Below are 22891 nucleotides of genomic sequence, written 5' to 3' on the forward strand. Positions count from 1 at the left end.
CAAAGTCATTTCCCACCAGGCATGTCCTAGTATCTCAAGTTAATGAAGCACACTTGTTGAAAGTGCTACAGATCCCTAATCACTTATTGGCCTAGTGATAAATATTAGACTTTCCTTTTTTGGTGTTGAACAGCCTCTCCCAGGGTCCCTTTGCAGTATTCATGTCAAATGTTTATCCTGTGTTCGCCCAGGTCAGCCGTTAGGGCTAACAGCCCATGCTGTGTGACAAAGTTCTGCCTACAGGATGTGACTTGTGGGGGTGATAGGACAAGGGGGAGTCATTCTCGTAGATTAAAGGAACGCAGATGAGGGTCATGGATAAGAAGCTATGGGACAGAAAGTGTGAACATGGGGCTTTTCACTTTTGTAACTCCATCTTCAATATTCTCTACAATTCTCAGTCTTTCACTGGTTTGTGGGTCCTCAGTTGAACCTTAAGTCAACAAACATTTATCAAGTGCCTTCTGTGTTCTTTCAGACACTGTACAAAGTGTCACTCACCCAGTTTGGGGTAAAGAATCAGATTTTCCCAGCTGTCCTTTACTGGATCCTCTGAATTTTGAAATCTGTAGACCTCAGTGATAGCCAAGCAATACCTTCCATCACCAGGATGCTTAAAAGTTCTATCAAGACCTTTCCTCATGAAAGAATGAAGGAGTTTGGTAGCACAAATACCACTAATGCTATTGTCCTGGTAGGATAAGAGAGGATATGTGACTTGTCCACAATCAGTAAGTAGCAAATTGAGATCTTCAGTTCTTCCAGCTCTAATTCTTGTGTGTGTGTGTGTGTGTGTGTGTGTGTGTGTGTGTGTGTGTATTATGCCAGCTTTGGGATACCAATGAATTAGGTGTATGGTGTCAATGAGCACTCATGGGATGCTATGTCTGTGTATACTCAATAGAACTGGGAATATTGTCTACTGAAGAACGTGACCTGATGATGATGATGATGATATAGGTCATCATGTCTTAGTTATCATCATCCTGATCATTATGATATTGAGCATGGTACAGAATCACCGAATTTCAGATTTGGAAGTGATCAATAGCCACCTAGATAACCCATACCACAAGACACTCATCAACTGGTCATCTGGCTTAGGCTGAAAGAGGTCCAGTGAGAAAGAGCAGTTAGGCAGTTCAGTGACTAGTGTGATGGAGATAGGGTCAGTAAGACTGAGTTCAACTGTGGCTTCAGACATTTACCAACTTTGTCTTGCTGGGCAAGTTACTTCATCTTTGTCTGCCTCAGTGTCCTTACCTGTAAAATGTGGATAATAATCCCGACCTCTCAGGGTTGTTGGGAAAATCGAATGAGTTATCATATATAAAGCACTTTGCAAGCCTTAAAATGCTTTATAAATGTTCCTTCATTATTCTTAATTATAATAATTATTGCCACCTCATATACACCTAGGTGATACAGTGGATAGAGCAGTTAAGAAGATCTCTGAATGTGAATCCTGCCCTAGATTCTTACTGACTGTGTGACCTTGGGCAAGTCATCTAACCTCTCTCAGCCTTAGTTGCATCACTGGCAAAATGGAGATAATAATAGAGTTGTTGTGAAGATCTGATGACTGACTATCTATCATCTCTTCTGTCTTTCTATCATACATCCTATCTGTCTGTCCTCTATACCATTTATCATCTATTCCATCATCTATCCTATCTGCCTTTGTTATCTATTATTTATCAGTTTATCTATATCTATCCTATCCTTCTTTCTGTCATCTGTCATCCATACAATCTATTACCTATTCTATCATCTATTCTATCTGCCATCAATACACCTCTCCACCTAGCACCTATCCTATCTACCTATATCATATCTATCAATTTATCATCTATCCTATCCATCTGTCATCTACACCATATATCTATTACCTATTCTATCATTTGTCAATCTATCTATCTATCTATCTATCTATCTATCTATCTATCTATCCATCTGCTATCTGTATGAAGTGTTTTTAAAAAGTGCTATGTGAACATAAATCATTATTGCCTCATGTAGTAACTCATTGCTTTTGTTTTCATTGTTAAGTTAGAATAAAAAAAGATTTTCATGATGACTCTAAATTCATCTCTTTGCAATGTCTACTCATTACTCCTAGTTTTCCCCACTGGGGCCAGGCAGAGAAAGTCTAATAACCCTCTTCCATGTGATAGCCCTTTAAATACTCAAAGGCAGCTATTAGGTCGTCTTCTTCCCCATATGAATTTTTAATCAATTCTAGCCAACTGTGATAACTAGTGTATGGAGGGTTCCGCAAAGATAGCTAAAGAATTGAATGAACTAGAAATCTCCATGTGCTGGAGGAAAATGGAAGGCTTGTTATTTTATTATTATTTTAACCTGAATTATCTAGCGAAGCTCTGCTGAGTGATTTTTCACACTGGTACAAATCTTCATCCCTGAGGGACAAGGACAAAATAAGCGATGGGATGTACCAATTACTATGCTGTAAAATTAATAGTGGAAGGATGGAGGGAGGAGGGCAGGAGACTAATATTGTTAACCTTCTTTCCTTCTTAATTGGTTTTCAAATTCAAGAGGAAGAGCCAAAAAGAGTTATTAAGAAAATATTGATTTGAATGTGCTAAGCAATTGGAATGTTTTTGTTTCCATGCTATAAAGACATAATTGGTTCTACATGGATAAGTTTCAAATTGCTCCAAATATCACATGCACACTCTGTCCTGAGACTTTGAAACCCCTTTAGGAAAGAATGCTTATCACAGCGATTTCAGTTATTCCAGGTTTTGACAGTGAGAGTCATGGGTGTGGGTTCCGTGATTATTCATTCTGTTCATCAAACCAGCGTTCTAACATCCTTGCCTCAGGATCCCACAAATCATCCATAATTAAAAGCCATCACAATTCTGATAGTCCCTTTAGATCCAGGGGTGGGAAACCTATGGCCTTGAGGCCACATGTGGCCTTCTAGATCCTAGATCTTTGTTTTGTGAAATTTGGATTCAGTCAAAAAGCTGTACTTAGGAATCTAGAAGGCCACATATGACCTTAAGGCCACAGGTTCCCCAATGCTGATTTAATTCTAGTCTGAACACTGGGGAAGAGGAAATAGAATCTAAATGGAAGAACCAGGAATAAAAGCCTAAGTCAACTTCAAGAGATGGTCAATTCAGCCAGAATTTTTGGGAAAGATAAGTCATATAGAAGAGGAGGACATGGTCCTCTTAGCAAAGAAGGAGCAGGTCTTCCAGGTGTTTTAGTCATGTTTGACTCTTTGTAACCCCATTTGTGGTTTTCTTAGTAAAGATACTGGAATAGCTGATCATTTCCTTCTCCAACTAGGGGTTGTTGGAGAAGGAACATTATTCATTGGCTAGAATGTTGGGCCTGAAGTCAAGAAAACTCATATTCCTGAGTTCAAATCCGACTTCAGATACTTATTAGCTCTGTGATCCTGGGCAGTTCCTTAACCCTGTTTGCCTGTTTCCTCATGCATAAAATGAGCAGAAGAAGGAAATGACAAACCACTCCAGTATCTTTGCCAAGAAAACCCTAAGTGAGGTCCTAGAGAATTGGAGATGATTAAAAATGCCTAAACAACAACAAAGTAGGTCTTCCCAATAAACAATCTGTATTTCTAATGTAATAAGAGGTAAAGGGATTGAGTTAAAAAGTCATTGAAGAGAGTGAACACAATCATGGAGAACCCTTCAGGAAAAATGAAAGTAAAATGGTTTGCTGCTAAGGTGAAACAATTGCCTTTGGCCCTTGATTCAATCCTTGGTTACCATTTCTTTATTTAAATATTAAAAAAGATTTAATGATTATTTTTTTAGTTTGGGCTTCTATAGTTTTATACTTCTCTCATATCTCTTGAGATATGATTCTTCCTTGTAATGTTGAACTCAAGATCTCTGATTTTAAATTTGTGTATTGAATAATCTCCTTTTTGCGTATCAATCTTGCCTCCTTCCCTCACAATGAAAATCTCATCATCTGAGAAAGCATTAAAATAGCCTGGTGTGTAGAAAGGTGAAGGTTCTGTAGACTGTATAAGCCAAATAATACATTCCCTGAAAGAGGAACTACCATTGTATCATGGTTTATTCTGAATCAAACATACACTGGGACATATTTTTAAGTACCTAACATAATCCAAATATTTAATCTTCTCTTCTCTTCCTTCCATATGTTAGGATGTGAGCTCTGCAGTGTGAATGATTCTAATTCCCTAGCTGCCATTGTGTATTAGCAGCATAGATCTAGAGATAGAAGGGACCTTTAAGGTCATCTAACCTAATCCCTTCATTTAACAGATATGGACACTGAGGCCTATGGAGGTTAAATGACCTGTCCAAGGTCACCCAATAATAAATGCCAGAGCCAAGATTTTAAGCCAGATCCTCTGAGTCCACATCTAGAGATTTACTCTTTGTACCTTGCTGTCTCTCAGCTGCTGACTGGCATCTAGTTAAGCTATGGTTCATATCTATCCCTTTATGAATCTCATTTCTGTTTAAAATAACTCTTTCTTCCTCCATGTAAATTTGTTTCCAGTGACAGACTAGATCCATAATTCTAGAGATGAGACTTACTCATTGATTCTGTACTCATCACAAGGGCTTATGCCCCCAATTTTCCATGGCTCCTTTAAAGCATCTTTCCCTTCTTTTATAGAAAACTTCAAAAGTGGACTATCTGCCATGGACTTGTTGAGGCCTTTGGAAGGAAGCCTTTTACAGAGGGTACTGGGTCACTCATAGGTATTTAAGGCCCTACACAGTTTGGTTCTAACTTTTCCTGTCTTGTCTTCATCAGTATCAACACCCATTCATTGAGGGGTAGAGAATGCACAAGTATTTAAGTAGGAGATGTAAAGGGATACAGGACATGGCCCTTTCTCTCTTTTATTGGTGGTGGAGAGACAAGGTATTCTTCCATTAAAAAAATCACTAATGACACAGAGCAGCAGGGCTAAGTCTCAAATGAGTGAGGTGTGGATTACATGAAATGTGAGCTTAGAAGGGGGACCAATCCTCAATCCTCAAGGAGTGGGGATCAACAGGGGCTGAGACAGTAGGTAAAAGGTTTATAGGAAAGGCAGAATAGATTTAGACTTTGATGGATCTGTAGGAATGAGATAAGCAGATAGGAGGGGGAAAGGCATACTAGGGAGACAGGATGGTCTGAGCAAAGGCTTTCCTAATAACCTCCAACATTAAGCCTCTGCTTTAGCAAAAAATCTCACTGTCCCAAAATATATCATGATCATTGCCCACCTCTATGACTTTGGCCATGCCGTTTCTTCTACCCAGCATAACTTTCTCACCCCTCCTGTTTTCTGACCTTAATCCCAGCCTTGCCTCTTCCATGAAGTAGTGGTTTCCACTCCAGCCCACTCTCTGTCCTTGAAAATCCTATCACAATTGCTAGATCATTTCTGTAATAATCAGTATTTCTGTAATAACATAACTTTTAAAATCTTTCTTTGTGGGGGCTAGATTTTTTTGAGGTTAAAAATATTCATGTGGTGGAAAGCTCTGAAATGTACCTTTAAGGCCTCTTTTTTTTATAGACAATGTTTAGAAAGATTGAGTTGCCAAATGTTGTCATATATGTAGTAAATAACTGAGTCAGAACTTGAACCCGTGTTGTCTGACTCCAAATCCAGTGCACTTTCTAATATCCCATTATGTCCCTTGGGCATTTAATCAAAATGATACTGTCTATGTTTAGACATTTCATATCTTTCTATCTTCATGGCTAACTGAAGTGCTGGCTTCCCCAGGACAGAGATGGAATCAAGAAATACTTGACAAACTAGGACTTTTGTCTACTTCCCTGTTTCTAGTACGGATTATCCTCAAATCATTCCAAATAAGGAGTGGAGGCTTTCTGATTCTTAAAGATATCCAGAAGAGACAACTTATTCCAAGGCCCAATAGCTACTAGTGGTTCTGTAGAAACAGTGCAACCAGCCGGGGAAGCCCAGTATTCCTCCCACTCAGCTCTCTAAAGCCCCAAGAGTACGACCTCACCCATCAGCCTGGATTTCTCTGCATGTGGAGGTCTTGTTCATTCCAGCACTGGGCTAAGCCACGGAACTGCAGAAAAGTTAAAATTAGGGGCTCAGACTACAGCAAAACAATTGAGGGAGCACTGTGTGGAACATGGATTACCTTGGTACCAACAGAAGATGCTTGTGTCAAATCCAAGACTTCCCTGAAGTGGCCAAGTTAAGTTTCCCCCGAGAAAGCACAAGGCTCTGTTTTATAGGCGGTCATTCCAATGCATACATGCATGCATTCATATACACACACAGATATACATGTACATATATGGGTTTATATGTATATATAGGTATATATGTTTATACAGGTATATATGTGTACACAATATACACATATACTCCTATATATGCTTCATTTAATATACATACCTATATACATGCTAAACATAGACTATATATTCATATTTACATATATGTATTTACATACATATACACAGCCACACATATGTATTATGAGTACGCATATATACATCCAGTATATCTGCTATATATGTATATACATACATATTCACATATATAATATATCTATACATACCACATGTATTTATATCCATATATAAATGTAATATATACCCACTGTATATGCATATACATACACACACACACCACAATACCCTTGTACACATTGTGATGGGGATCTGAGCTTGTCACCACATCACAGAGACTTCACTCAATTATCTGCCTACCCTCACACTGGGCTCAGCCATGGGTGTGCACATTAACTTCTGATTATACCCTTTTGGAAATCCTCTTGACAGGAAGGAAATGAGTTTACCCCATGTCACCTCTGCAATGTGCAGGTAGCCTTGGTTTCTGTAATAACAGTAGAATTTTCTGTTTTATTTTTTCTGGGGATGGATTTTTTTTGTTGTTTTGGTTGTTGGTTTTTTCATCTCAAGAAAGACTTTAACCTGGTGGGCACCCTGGGAGTTCAGAGTGTCTGACTGGTCTATAGCTCCTGTCTTGCACCACTTACTGTCCCTGCATCCTTGAGTAGAGTTTCTTGGCTGATGGGTGTTCTGTTTTCCTATGAAAGAAGAGTGGTCACTGTGGGTGTGTGTCACAGAGCCATATATTGTTATCGCTGTCATCATTACATTTAATGAAGCAAAATTATAGCCAAGAACTTTCTGCTTCAGTCATATGGGTCTTCTCCCTGTCCCCTGAACTGTGCTCATTCCTTCTGCATTTGGGTTTATGCCACCTCTCCTCTCTTTTTCTGTTATTCTTTAAAAGACTCAGATAACCTAGACCTCCCTAATTGAAACAAAATCTTTCTCCTTATAGCATCCATACATTGCTTCTTGTTCTACGTGTGTGTGTGTGTGTATGTGCATGTGTGCATGAGAGGGAGGGAGGGAGGGAGGGAGGGAGGGAGGGAGGGAGAGAGAGAGAGGTGAGAGAGAGAGAGGTGAGAGAGAGAGAGGTGAGAGGAGAGAGAATGAAAGGAAAGAGAGAGGAGAGAAAGGGTGGGAGGGGAGGAGAAGGGAAGAGAGAAGAGATATGCAGACAGAGAGAGATGGAGAACAATTGCAGGTACACTCCTTCAGAAATAGAAATTTTGAGATGAGCTTGGTTGTGCCTAATCCAAAATTTGATCTTACTGCTCTTGTCATTGCTTCCTTGATTATTGTTTTCTCAGAGTATATGTTCTGTGTTGTGTGTATGTGTGCTCAGAGCCTAGGCAAAAATCATCCTAGTTCCCATACAGGGGAAGGAAATCTGCATGATGCCCAAGTCTACCAGACTCCAGTCTCCATTCTACTTATACTTCTCACTTTTCTTTCACACTCTCCCACCTTATCTAAGTTACCTTGGAAAGGCAATTTAAACTTTCTGGGCCTCAGTTTACTCTTCTACAAAACAAGAAGGTTGCCATAACCTCTGAGATTCCTTCCAGGTCAAAACCTATGATCCTTTGGTTTCATCTGGAATTGTATACTCTTTGAGGGCATGGGATGCCCCTTCCAACCTAGCCTACTCTACAGCAGCATACAAGCTATGTGTTATGGTTGGAAGTAGTTGGCAAGACTTCTTTGTAGAAAGGCAAGCAGTGTGCTTCCAGGAAGTTTATTTGCCTGAGTGGCTTTCCTTATACTTCGGTGTTCTTGTTTCCCTGTGTGTCCCTGGGCAAAGTCTTGTGCCTTGGACAGTACAGTAAACTGCTTAAAGTCTTAAGGTAATACCACACACTGAAGGGCTTGAGTAGGGATGACTGTGTTATCAGGTCTATGACAGCCAAGTGTTAGATAACATCTCTCGGGCTCCTCTCCATGCTTTAAGGTGTATCTCCCAGAAATCACAGGACCCTTTCTGTCAGCGAGTATAGGACCCTGGCATTCTTCTACTTTGGGTTATAGCCCCAGAAGTGTATCTTTAGAAATAGAAACAAGCTGGATATTGCTTTTTTTTCCTAAATAGAAAAACATAAAATAAGTCATGAACCAGAGAGTGAAAGGAAGTTGGACGGTGGCATAGAAGATGAATTTAGTGTGGAGAAGGTGGTTCACAGCAAGCAATGCAGCAATGACATTCCAAATTGCTGCATGAGAGAAAAAGATGAAGGTTGATATGAGGTTGATAAGCAGACAGTGTTCTCATCTGTACTAGAACACTGTCATGAGGTTGTAGGGACAGTTGTTTGGACAGGGCAATTTGTAACTTTAATTTTCAGTTCATTTCCCAAGATTATTTTTAGGCTTGAACAGTCTGACCCAAACCATAAGTTATGACAAACTAACCTCATTTCCTTTTTTGACAATGTCACTAGGATGGTAGATCAGGGTTCGAGGGATGTAGATGTAAATTACCTGATTTCTACTAAGACCTTGACAAAGTTTCTCAAAATATCTTTGCTGACAAGATGAAGAATGACCAGATAATGATACAGTTAGGAAGATAAAGAAGTGGTTGGCTGAGCAAGCTAAGAGAGAAGTCATTTGATCACTAATGGTTCAGTGTTAATTGGAGAGAAGATTGAAGTGCCCCAGGTATCTATGTTGGGCTCTGAGCTGTTTGACATTTTTATCAATGACTTGCATACTAATATAGCTGCCATATATATATATATTATATATACATATATATATATATCACATTTGCAAATTTCAGAAAGCTAGAAAGGGTAGCTAAAATACTGGATGACAAAGATGAGATCCAAAAAGAGCTTGACAGACCTAGAACACTGATCCAAATAAATTAAGATATAGTTTCAAAGGATTAATTTAAAAACCTTAGTCTTGAGTTAAAAAAAATAAGTTGCCTTCATAAATCAATATTTAAGATTGATTATGACATACTAGGTAAGACGTCTTCCCAGAGACACATTCCTATTCCACAAAGAAGTTCCATTGATTACTTCCATTCAAAGCATGATGCTGAATGACAACAGTATAGTGGGTCAACCTTAGAAGATGTAGCCTATACCTTCAAAGACTTTAACAGTTTGTTTCAAAAAGATTTGGGATTTTGGTCAGGCTTGATTTGAGTCAACGGTATGATATGGTGACCAGATCCATAGAAGTTATGTTAGGCCCTAAGCAAGAAGTAATTGTGTTCTACTCTGCTCTGCTCAGTTTTCCATCTAGTTGACTATGTTCAGCCCTGGGTGCCACAGTTGAAAGGGGACATGGATAAGGTGTTCAGATTCCAGAGGAGGTCACCCTAGATGGTGGAATGCCTCAAGATTATGCCACACATAGGAATAAATTGCAAGAAATTGAGGTGTTCAGTCTGTCAAAAAGAAGACTTAGAGGAAACATGATAGCTGTCTTCAGGAAACATGATAGCTGTCACATGGAAGAGATACTAGATTTTTCTACTTGGTCCTGGAAGGTGCAATCATTACTAATGAGTAGAAGTTGGCAAAGAGGCAGATTTCTTCCCCATCTGAATTAAAACTTCTTAATAATGAAAAATATAAAATTTCCTTATGAAGAGGTGGTTAGGTAGTGTTGGAGTGAGGAAGACAAGTTCAGATCTTCTGCCTAACACTTACTAGCTGTGTGATCCTAGGCATGTCACTAACTTTTCAGACTCAGTTTCTTCTTTTGTAAAATGGGGATAATAGTAGCTCCCACCACATGGTATTGTTGTGAAGATCAAAATGAGATAGCCTTTGTAAGGGTGCTTTGGAAACCTAGGGCATTTTCATGCCAACTGTTGTTATAAATAATGATTACAACTGTCAAAAAGAGTAAAGGGATGCCTCAGGAGACAGTGAACTCCTCCTCATCAGAGGGCTTTAAGCAAAGGCTGTGTGATCACTTGGGATTGTTGGTCAGGTATGAAGTGGATTTCATGGCCTCTTAAATCTCATCTGGTTCAGACTCAGAAACTCAGTCCAAGTCTCGCTGATTAAACGCAGAAGAAGTAATCACTGGTATCTTTGGAAAATGAAGAGTAGTTCATAAATCTGAAATCCCTTTCCCTCTGGTTTGGTTAGGGGTGCTTGGATATAGGAGTCAGGGAAGAGATTCTTAGCCCCATATAATGGAGAAGGGTGAAAGATGAAGCACTATATTCAATTTCACGCTTCTCTTAATCAGCTCTGAGCTGAGTTGCTCAGTATTGCTGCAGTCAAAGGCATATAGGCACAAACATGATAGTGTCTGTCATGTCTTTTAGATGAAGATTGGCACTTCCCAGTTCTGTAATACCCACTCTCACCAAAGTTGTCATAGCTAGATCCCCCAGAAGGTGACTGATGATAATCAGTAAAGCAAAGTAATAGTGGAGAGGGAGGCCAAGTACTTTCAGGGTGGGAGTCTGGAAAAATTTAACATGATTTTCTAAAATATATTTTATTGATTTGGAAGAGACATGAGAGAGAAGATGTAAAAAGTAAGACTTGAGTTTCTGCTAAGGGTAGAGCAAAAAATTTCTGGACATTAGTAATTCACCTTCTTTTTTACCTTCAAGGTGGCAATTAACTTTTAATTCCCAAGGAGACTCTCTTAACTCAATGGAACAAGTATTTATTGAGCATCTGCTATGTGTGCCAGCTGCCAGAGGAGATGAAACGAAAGACCTCATCCTTCCATTTAAGAAGTTTACATTTTCCCTGGTGAGACCAGACTCCCATAGAAGATAACACTAAGTGTCCAAGTGAACTCTATAGAAACTAAGCCTTCAGAAAAGGGAGGGATCATTATAGACTGGAGGAGAAGGGAAAGGATTAACAGAGCAAGTGGGGTTTCTGTTAGACCTTAAGAGATGAGCAAGATGTATATCAAGAGAGAGGAGGGGGCCAACCTGGCCAAAAACACAGAGCTAGGAATGAATGCCACCATGTTGGCGGAGAGTGAGAGGACCAATATGGCAAGAGTAGAAAGGTCTCATTGGAAAATAAGGTTGCCAACATTATCACTGAAGAGGAGAATCATGAGTGAATTGGACATTTCAGTCTAGTCCAAGTGTACCTAGAGGGTAAAGCTTATTGGATCAGAATTCCTACACTCTTGTGTCTGATGGATTTGGCTACTAAGTTCATCTGGAAAACTTTCTCACAGATCAAATAGGTATTTTATGGGCTAGTGACTGAAGCTATTTCTACAGGTCAAAGGTCTTTTTGCATGTCCTAGGGGAAGGATGTCTCTGAAAATGATTTGAGGACTCTCTTGCCAAGGTTAAACTTTTTCTTTTTCTTCTGATATCCAAGTCCTACTCAATCTTTTGACAATTTTTTTCCTCCTGGGAACTCCCCTACACTTACCTCTCTTTTTCTTTCCTCTTATTAATCAGTTCAATAGAAAGAATGAAAATGACATACCTAATGACAACCCAGTTACCTGATTTGCAGAAGTGGGTTTTCCTGAGATGGGGTCTCTTTTCCTACCATATTAATTTGGTGAGCTTTTTTTCTCCCGTATGTAGGATTGCTTGCCTGCTGAGCTGGGCCTTCAAAGTTCCTGTCTGCCATCCCTCAGTGCCCTACATAATTTGTCAAGTGTTTTCAAATTGGTGGAGCTTAAAAATGACAGCCATTTGAAATGGAGTAGAATCTGGTATTATTAAAATAGCATTCTAAATTTTAATCTTGTGCATCGACTTTTTAATAGCTTCAACTTCCACTAAAATTATGGGTAGTGCTCACAGAGATTCAATTTAAATACTGTCAGGGAAGACTGATTTCTCTCCTGGAATCACTAGATTTTCTTTTCTTTTTTTTTAAACTAGTGATTTAATATTTCAATACTTTGAGATTTTATAGATTTCTTTCAGAGCTTAAGGAGACCAGAACCTTTGGCCTATGTCTTTCCCCTTCCTGTCCACTCCCCTCCATCTATCTTTTTTTGCTAAGCTGTTTATGATATATGACAGTTCTTTCCTTTAGAAGCAATTAATTGAGTTTTGGAGCATTTTTTCTCATCATTAAGATCAATGTTGTCATTTGGGCTAAAGATGAAGTTCCTGTCTAATCATGGGATGATTTGCTAGTAATGTCTTTATGTCTTCTAGGTCTTGGAAGGGGCTGGTAGGGAGGTGCTGTCTGCTACCAATAGCATTCATTCATAAAGGGTTAAACATGACAAATCCTTCTCCCTTAGATTCAAGGTCATGAAAACATTCTCTACCTGGGAGAGCTATTGTGATTGTTTCCTTTTCTTAATGAGTGACCTTGGCAGATAGCAACCTCTCTGGGCTTCAGTTCCTCATTTGTAAAAAGAAGGGGTTGTTATAGATGACTTCTCAGGTTACTTCTAGCTTTGAATCCATAGTCCTGTGATCACTTTCCAGATTATAGTCAATTACATTTCCCCACATTTCTATAAGGAAGGTAAGGTAAAGTTTGAGGTCTTTTGGTGGCCTACCCTCATCCATAAGATAAAATTCAAAGTTCTTAGCTTGAAATTCAAGGTCCTTCACAAACTGGTCCCATCCTATCTTTCTGACTTTATTATACTAAAACTTTCCAACATAAACTCTCTACTACAGCCAGTCTAGTACCTTGTTTATTTCTGCTTCTTTACCTATGCTCACAGAATCCCTTCATGAAGGTCTTCTTCTTTGCCTTTTGCATATTTTACCCCTATCCATATATCTACCCCACATCCCATTTTCTTCAGTCAATCAGCAATCATTTTTAAGTACCTTTTAAGCTCCAGGCACTGTGCTAGGGATACAAAAATAACATATGTATATATTTGTGAATATATCTATACACATACGTAACATATAATGCACACACATATGTGTATACATACATTCACATATACACATACATAAACATATATATACATACACACATATATGTATATATGTACATATACATATATATATGCTGCCATCAAGATTAATAGTGGGGAACACAAACATATATATTTATATATAAATAAGACACATCCAAAGCAGATATAAGGTAATCTTGGGTGGGAAGAAACTTGACTGAGTCTTCCCTGATTTTTCTAGTCCACAAAGATCTTTCAGAATCCTCACAAAGGATTCTCAGAGTCCTTTAAACACTTAATTGTATATACCATGTATAGGACACTTATCACAGGATGCCTTGTATTATTGTATGTCTTGAGCCTATCTTCTTAATCTTTATTGGAGAGCCAGGCACAGTGGTTAGAGTGCTGGACTTGAAATGTAGAACCCAGGAAGACCTGGGTTCAAATTCTACCTCAAACATATACTACCTGTGTGACCACAGGCAGGTCCCATCACTTCCAATGAGCTTTAGTTTTGTTATTTGTAAAATGAGAATAATCCCTATGTCATAGGGATTTTGAGAGGCATGTGTAAGAGAGTGAATATAAAATGCTTTAGAAACTCAAATATCTATATAAATTGTCAGTCACTGGTAATATTGCTTATTCTCCCTCGCTTTCTCTCCAAGCAACTAACTCAATATATGCCCGTAGTAGGTGATAGAGTGGAAAGAGTTCTAGTCTTGGAATAAAAAGACCTGAGTGACTATTTTCTCCAACACTAACTAGTCACATGCCTTGACAAGTCACTGAATCTCTCTGTAACTTGGTTTCCTCATCTATAAATAGGGATAACAATATTTATATTTTGAGGTGTTATAAGGAAAGTTCTTGTTAACTATAAAACCCTAGAAAACCACAAGCTGCTACTGCTACTGTTGCTAGGCACCCAGTCAATGCTAGTCATTGGAGGAGATGCAGAGAAGACTCATCAAAGCCCCTGAATGCCCTTGTATAATTTAATGACTGTGGGGTTTGTAATGGAGAAGACAGTGCTTTCTTCCCCAAAGAAGGAAGGTGCTCAGTAAATGCTTATCAACTTGGTGACTAGTTGACATACAGGAGGCTTGTGTTTACAAGGAATACTTTTTTTTATAGATTGAGACATTGGAAAGCCTTCCCCTAAACCCTCTCTAGAGTATGGGTGGCCATTTTTGTGTCATAAGTTCTTTGGCAATCTGGTGAAATCTTTAGACCCATGCCTAGAATAATGGTTTATTGCCAAGATAAATAATTGAAGGAAATGATAAATCACAATTAGAGGTTAAAGATATATTTGTTTCTCTCATCCAAGTTAATAGATCTCCTGAAACTGGTCTGTGGTCTTAGATGGATCTGCCAGACACCATCAAGTATAACGTCTTAGGTTTTGTCTTACTGTGATGTTTTCTATACTGTATTTTTAGCTTTCCTCTCTTGTCAGTTTCATTGTAACAATAATCACACTCCAACTTACTTAGAATTGGTGACTATTCAGAGAGCTGGGCTAAAATTGACCTTTGCTGGAAATAAAAGAGACAAATTTGATAATGCAAATTATTGGGTGGCTGGTGTGTTTATTTTCAATAGTTTATTAATCAAAGGTTAAAGTTTTTAAATAATTTAAAACAGCAGTTCTTACCCTGGGATCTTCTTTGGATTTGTTTGTCTAATATTTTGGTAACTATTTCAATATAATTGTAACCCTATGTATTTTGTCTAAGAAGAATCTCTAGACTTCTCTAGACACTGCCCAAGGCGGCCATGACACACAAACAAGGTTTGAAACTAGAGGTACCCAATATATATCAACAATTGATCTACAGATGATGGTCCAACCAAACTGACCTTTGGACTGTTGGTTTTTCGTGCCCAATACACTATCTGCTGTCTCTACTTTTGTACTTACTACCCTCCTGACCCATGCCTAGAATGCTCTTCATTCTCTCCTATCTTCCTTCAAAATTCTGCTTGGGTTCTACGTTCTACATGAGGCTCTTCCTCTCAATCCCCATAGCTGCTAATACTTCTTGCCTCACATTTGTGTGCATTTTTTGTGTAGATATGCATATATACACACATGCATGTGTGTACATATTACTTCCTCCAATAGAATATAAATTCTTAGAAGGTAAGGACTGTTTCATTTTTTTGTCTTTGAAGCCACAAGACTTTGAAAAACATCTAGAATATAATAAATAGATAATTAACAAATGCTTGATGACTACTAGCATCTTGTCCTTGGAGGTTCATGTTTTGGATCTTCCAGTTGAAACTCCTTTATACCGGATTCATTGATGAATGTGCTTAAACTACTCACATCTAGCTGCCTTCAGGTCTACCAAAGAAGCTCTATTAGTTGGCACTTTATTAGCCCATGTGAGTTCTCATGGGTATGTTATACAAATAACATTGATGATGATAGTGGTGGCAATGGTGATGGTGATAGTGATGGTGATGGTGATGGCGATGATGACGATGGTGGTGGTAGAGATGATGGTAGCTAGCATTTATGCAACACTTGGAGGTTTTCAAATCACCATTACATACGTTATTTCCCCAGATCCTCAACAAACCTGTGAGGTAGGTGCTATTATATTTTCATTTTACATATGAGGAAACTGAGGCTGAGAGAGGTTAAGCAACTTACCTAGAGTCACACAGCTAATAAGCGTCTGAGTCAGGACTTGAATTCATGTCTTCTTATTCACTGTACCTCCTTGCTGCCTTGTATAGATATTCTGCAACAGAGACATCACTAGCTCAGATTATTTCCCCTCTTCCATTTAGTCTGAATTAGATTTGAGTATAACAGATTTTGTTTATCAGCTGTCTTCCTTTGTTGGCTCTCTTTTCCCTCCTTTATCTTGTCCCTCACTTGCTCCCTCTTCCAAGGCTGGGTTCCACTATTGTGCTTATCATCCATCATTGTAAAGCTTTGCTTGCAATGGTTGGTGACCCCACAAAATAGAGGCGTGCTATGTCTGCTGCTTTTCAGAGGGGACCAGCTGGTAGGGATGTCCTGCCTAAGGCTCTTTGGAACAGGTGGAGGGATGAAGGCAAGTAGTTGGGGGAGGTGGCCTGGGGAAGCCAGTCCTGCAAGGGGTACCAACTAAGTCAAAATCCTAGGGTGGTGCTGGGGATGTGGAAACAGAAGCAGGAGCTAGTGGAAAACAACAGAAGCAGAAGCAGCAACAGCAGATGGGGATTCCTGAGGTTTCAGAAGGGAGCAAGGAGCTGAGATGCCATTTGGAAAGTGGCTTGGAGCAGAATCCAAACAGCTGCATTTCTAGATGATTCCATCTGAAACACGAATCTTATCCTTAGGAAGATCTTTAAAGCAGCAAATGGGAGATCAGAAGACATGGGTACATATCCTGACTTTGCTACTTATTATATGTGTGACTTTGTACAAGTTATTTCTCCTCTCTGGGTCTTAGTTTCCTCATCTAGAAAATGAAGGGGCCGGACCAGATGACCAAAAAAAAGTCTCCCCCCTTTGACCCTATGAAATCCTCACAATAACTCAGAGAGGTAGGTAGAAACAAGTAACATTATCCTTATTTCACAGAAAAACAGCCCGAGGATCATAGAGATTAAGCCCAATGTCACCTCATTATTAAATGACAAAGGTTGAGATTTGAGGTCAGGATGTCTGATACCAAGTTTTGTTAAGATGTTATGTATGAAACCAGTCTGCATGGAAACCTTTTATTTATCAGGAAAAAGAAAGTCTAAAGAATTTGTTTTAAGATCAACTATCCCCCTTCATTTTTGCTCACTTTGATCTGGTCTTCTTGTATTATCGGCGTTGATTCCAGGTCCTCCATACATTTCATTAAAGAGCCAAGTTCTTTGGTTGGGGCCACTGGTTCTGCTGACTGTTACAGGCTGCGCCAGCCCTGTTAGTCTGCTGCCTTTGGGGAGGCTGACAGAATGATGGAGCAATGAGTGGGGAGCATGGCCCCAGGCGTGTAATTAAGCAGGTTGGCTGTGGGGGAGGACAAAGGGAGCTGTTTGGGTAAACAGGGAATTGGGTGTTAGAGCAAGGCTCCTAAACTCTCTACAGCTGTCAAGAGAATTGAGTATTTCTGCTTTGGCTTTCTTATCTTTTTGGAAACTTCTGAGACCTTTTGACTTAGTTTTCTAGTGAGTGGGTAGGTTGGGGAGGGAGCAGTAGTGCAAAGTTTTGTGACCCTAACCCCGCTTAGCCACCTAGCAAATTGCAGTCAGTCTGAGGAAGAACTAAGCAGAGTCATAGCCTGTTAAAGCTATTGAGTCCAAGCCCATTTTATGTATGAGGAAACTAAGGTTTCCAAAGTGCAAGGACTTTATAGGATCATAGGTTTTGATCTGGAAGGAATGTTACTTGCTACTGAGTTTGAGCCCCTAATTTTATAGCTGAAGAAACTCAGAGTCAAAGATATTTAGTGACTTGCCTAGGATCACATAGCAAAAATCTGTCTGAGGTGGGATTTGAACCTATGTCTTCCTGACTCCTGTCCTGGGTAAGTCATTTAACCCTGATTGTCTCAGTTTCCTCATCTGTAAAATGAACTGGAGAAGGAAATGGCAAACCATTCTGGTATCTCTGCCAAGAAAACCCCAAATGGGGTCACAGAGTTAGACATGACTGAAACGACTCAGTGACTCAACAATAACAACTTCCTTACTCAAAATCCCATGTCCTAGCCATTACTCAGTGTTGCCTCAAAAAGAAAGTTAAGGCTCAAACCTTTTCCTGTTGCCTTTGGCAATGGTGGATGCTGGGTTAGGTTTCCCATATACCTTTCTTTGGATTCTGGTCCTTGGATGTGTTGAATGGACTGGGATAGTGAGTGCTCCTGGATAAAACACAGGAACCTGAGGTAGTCTTTCTACGATTTGGTCCTTGAAGAGGATCCATGCTTTAGATATTCTCAGTGAAACTTCCTTATATCAATAGATAACCTTACTTTCCAGTGTCATTTCACAATACTCTACTTGTGCACTGTCTAGTCTAGTGTAGCCATGTCTCTCTATTACTGTACTGAATTTTTGAACCCTAACATGGAACTTTACATTTGAACCTCATTTTGTTTATTTTTTTAGATTAGGGCCAATGTTCTATATTGACTAGATCTTTTTGGATCTTTACTCTCTGATCTATTTTTTAGATCCTGACTCCCAGCCATTTTATACATCTTTATGCCATTTGCAAACCTGAAAAATATGCCCTTGATGACTTTATCCTAGTCACTGATAAATTGGTAAACACCACAGATCCAAGTGTAGATCATTGGGACTCTTCGTTAGGGACTTCTGTCCAAGCCGATACCAAGTCATTCATGTCTACTGTCTGTCATTTACCTAGTCATAAATTTACCTGAGTCTTCAGAATTTTCTTCTTGAGAGCATCCCACATCACATACACTTGACTTTTTATTGTTTCTGTACTTTCTATATCCCTCTCACCTTGAGGGCAAGGACTTGCTACTCCTCATTTTGTACTCCTCACTCTTCCCCCTCCCTTTGTAATGCCTTGCATGCATTAGATATTTAATAAATATTTGTTCAATTAAATAAATGTTTATAGAACACTGCTATGTTCAAGGCCTTTTCCCAGGCTCTGGAGGATACAAGGTATTCAATATTACTGCTTTTAAAGAGCATTTGTTTATTATTGGTTACAATGTGCCAGGCGAAGGTAATACAGAGATCCAAATGAAATATTTCCTGCTCTCAAGGAACTTATATTCTTTTTGAGAGAAACAATGTTTACATAGACAAGTGGGCATGTATACAAAGTATTCCAAGAAAAGGCACCAACAACTGGGAAGGGAGGAATCCAAATAGGATTCCTCAAGGAGGCGGCATTTTAACTTTGAAGGAAGCATGAAATTATGTAGGGGACAGCTAGTGCAAAGAAAGCAGATGAAATGTCACGTGTGAGAAATGGCAGAGACTACTTTAGCTAGCATATAGAGTAAAATAGCATGCCTGAAAGAAAGTAGGCTGAAGCCAGATTGTTCAGGATTTTAGAAGACAAATACTAGAGGAAAGAGGGAGCCACTACAGTTTCCTGAGCAGGTTTGAGGCAAATTTAGACATGAGCTGTAGGAATGTTGTATTGGCAGCTGCGTAGAAGACTGGAGAGGAAGGAGCCTGGAGGTCAGGAGTTCAATAAGAAGGCTACTCCAAAAGTCCAGGGAAAAGTGATCAGGGCCTGAACTGGAATGTTGGATGGGGAAGGACACAAGATATATTAAAGCCATAGAACTGACATGATCTACCAACTTATTGAACATGGAAGATGAGGGAGAAGGAACAAATAGTCCAGGATAATACTGAAATTGTACCTGAATACAAAACACAGTAAGACACAGTCCCATCCTTAAGAGGTCCAGTCTAGTTGGTGAGAAGATACGAATGTATGAAGAGGCAGAAAAAATGTTGTTTCTTGAGTGAGGGGTAAAGACAAGTGGTTGAGGAGCTCAACAGAAGGAGAACTCAACTGTCCTTGGGCAGCTAGTGAACAGGTTGGGACCTTGGTCTTTAAGCACAGGGTAGGATTTGAATGGGCAAAGAGGAGCTGGTTGAGTATTCTACAGTGGGGGAATTGCATGAGCCAAGACAAGGATTTAAAAAAGTAAGAGTTGTCTGTCTTCAGGCAGCACTGAATTAGCTACAGCAGAAATTTCATATACCTGATAACAAAGCCCCTTTGGTACTACATTCCATCTCAGATAAGCCCATCTTATACTGACTTCTGCTCTGTAGTAGACATTTAAAATCCAGCACATCCTAATAAGAATTCATTGTCTTTTCCCTTAAACCTGCGATAGTTCTGAACTTCCCTATTACTTTTGAGAGGACCATCACTGTCTCTGCTACCCAAGCTCACAGTCTCAGTGCCAGGTGTCATTCTTAATTCTTGACTGACACACATTCAATCACTTGCTACATCTTACAATTTCTCTCCCTACATCTCTCAAATTTACTTTCCCCTTCATTCATATGGCGACCAGGTTAGTTCAGGTTCTCATTAGCCCTCTCCTGGACCATTACAATAGACTTCTACATGGATTCCATTCCTTGTCTCTCCCCATTCTGATTCATCATTCACACTGGTGTGGAAGTGATTTTCCTAAAACATTGGCTTGAACAGGTCACTTCCTAATTAATAAACTCCAAGGACTTCCCATTACCTCCAGGATACATACACATACATGTATACATACATACATACATATACATGTATATATTCCTTTGGCATTTTGATGTGGCTCTTTGTTTTTTTCTCTTTTATCACATATGTTGCTCCCCTTTGCACACTTCATGTTTCAGCCATATTGGCCTATTAACTATTCCTCCCTCTCAATGCTTCATTTCCTATCTCTGTACCTTTGCATCGGCTGTTCCCCATGCTTGAAATGCCTCTATTCCTAAACTGTGGCTCTTGTGATTTCCTGCCTTACTTTTAAGATTCCTCTCAAGTGCCCCTTCCTTTTCCATGTGGCCTTTCCTTATTTTCCTAGTTACTAGTGCCTTTCTCTTCTAAAATTATCTTGCATTTAATCTGTACTTATCTTGTATGTGCCTATTTATATACATTGTCTCCCTTGTTAGAATATAAGCTTCTTGAGGGCAGTCAGGGACTATTTTTGATCCCCTTCCCCCCATTTTCACAGCTTACAATAGTGCTCTAATAAATGTGTGTTGATTGATTGCTCAATAGTATCCTAGGGAGGTATATTCAGCTATAGACCCATTTTGATCCTTTGGTGACTTGTAAATTTGACAAACTTAGGACAAAGGTAGCCAAAGGAATAAGATGGAAGGTGTTTAGAAACTGTGAATTTTGGGCCATGAAGTGCAGTTAATTAACACCTCCAAGCCAGCTCTCTTCATAGCAGCAACATCTGCTAATGTACACTTAGGGAGGAGAAGATAACTATTGTGTGGCCTAGTTCAACCTTTAAAAATAGAAGACATTTGCATGTTGCAGGAAGGATCAATGCTTTATGGAGTGGCTAAGAGAATCCCAGTATCTACAGCTGCCCTGGCTCTGTGTGTACATGCCCACACAAATGCAGTGGGTTGGAATATCCCTAGGGAGAGGTGAGAAGGTCCCTTAATATCTGTTGGCCTATCCATAATACCATTTAAAATCAAATGAAATCAGTCATTATTTACTCAGTGTCTACTTTGTGCCCAGCCCTGTGCTAAATGCTATGGGATTTTTTTAAAGAAGCTTAAGACACAAGTAGAGGCAGCTGATGGTCCAGTTGATAGAGTGATAGGCCTGGAGTCAAAAAGACCTGAGTTCAAATCCAGTTTCAGACACTTCCTAGCTGTGTGATCCAGGGCATCACTTCACCTGGTTTGCCTCAGTTTCCTCATCTGTAAAATGAGTTGGAGAAGGAAATGGGAAATCTTTCCACTATGCTTGCCAAAAAATCCCATATAGAGTCATGAAGAGTTGGACACCAACTAAAAAGTGACTGACTGAATGAGTAGGTCAAATGATAGGACTGCAATAGGAACTCAGAGAAATCTCTGTGTTGGAGTGGTCTGTGAAGAAATTACGGAGAATATAGGGCTTGAAGTGCATCTTATAGAATAGGTAAGATTTAGGCAGATGGAGGGGAAGGAGGAGAGCCTTCTGGTTTGAAGGGAGCATGAAATCCAAAAGCATATTGTCACCGTAACAAATAGACCAGTCTGACTAAAGCAGAGGAGAGTAGCAAGAGCTAATGTTGGATCCAGATGGTGACTCCCTGTATGTTGTGCTCCTCCAAACTGTTAGAGGAAGAGCTTTCGCTAGCTAGGAAACCCTGTTAGAGAGCCATGAGAGTTAGTATAATCCCGCTCTTCTTGAAGTAAGACTAAAGAAATGTGAGAAAGTGGGAAAGACAGTTGGGTAAATACAATGGAAATCAAAGATCAGGGTTTAAATCTCGGCTTGGACACTTGGACACTTAGCTGCATGATTGAGAAGTCATTTAAATTTCCTTGGACTCAGTTTACTTATCTATAGAACAGGTATCACAATATTTGTGCCATTGACCTCACTGGATTGTGGCCTAGAAAGCAGATATAAATAGGAGGCATTGTTGATTTGCTAAATAAATAGAGTTATTATTAGAATGCTTTGGTCCCAGGTGAGTACGGCCAAACTACAAGCTGCCAGGGGGATAATACTCAACACCAATGAAATTTCTCCCCAGAGGTGAGTCTTTGTTATTCAATTTATTAGACCAGCTCCTTCTGTACTCTTTGATTTTCCATTCTTAGGCTAAAAAGCCCAGTGCCTAGCTGGCTAAACCCCAGGCACAGTCCACAGGATAGAGGGAGGGCATCTCCAGTGCCAAGAGAAATATTAACTTGCTTGACCTTTAGTGAGAGAGTGAATTAATTTACCGCTCAGCAACAATCTGGAGTTTGCATCCTGGGTTGCCTTCTGTTTTTCCATTGTTTTTCCTCCTAAATGACTTCAGGTTTGAAGCAGCATTTTAATGAAGTAAAACCTCAGCTTATTTCTGAAGTCATATGTATAGATGCAGTCAATAACCAGCCAGCTGACCTTAGTTCTATGGGTATTTCCCTATAACAATAACTAGACATGATCCAAGGCACACTGTGGCTTGGTGGATATAAGGGTGATCTG

The 22891-nt window shown here is 39.5% G+C and overlaps 1 protein-coding gene and 1 long non-coding RNA gene across 10 annotated transcripts in view; one reads left to right on the forward strand and one right to left on the reverse strand.

Annotated features, from left to right (window-relative positions):
- Window positions 1-17237, reverse strand: part of LOC140521314 (uncharacterized) — a 28190-nt gene extending 10953 nt beyond the window's left edge. The window contains exons 1-2 of the long non-coding RNA XR_011972877.1: window positions 17025-17237; window positions 15893-15983 (exon numbers count right to left, since the gene is read on the reverse strand). This is a non-coding gene — a long non-coding RNA (uncharacterized lncRNA). The remainder of the gene's footprint in view (window positions 1-15892; window positions 15984-17024) is intronic.
- The window catches only part of KCNMA1 (potassium calcium-activated channel subfamily M alpha 1), a 904559-nt gene that overhangs the window by 320813 nt on the left and 560855 nt on the right, over window positions 1-22891 (forward strand). The gene's annotated exons all lie outside the window — the stretch shown is intronic.

The sequence above is a fragment of the Notamacropus eugenii genome, chromosome 1, assembly GCF_028372415.1.
Source record: "Notamacropus eugenii isolate mMacEug1 chromosome 1, mMacEug1.pri_v2, whole genome shotgun sequence".
NCBI lineage: Eukaryota > Metazoa > Chordata > Mammalia > Diprotodontia > Macropodidae > Notamacropus > Notamacropus eugenii.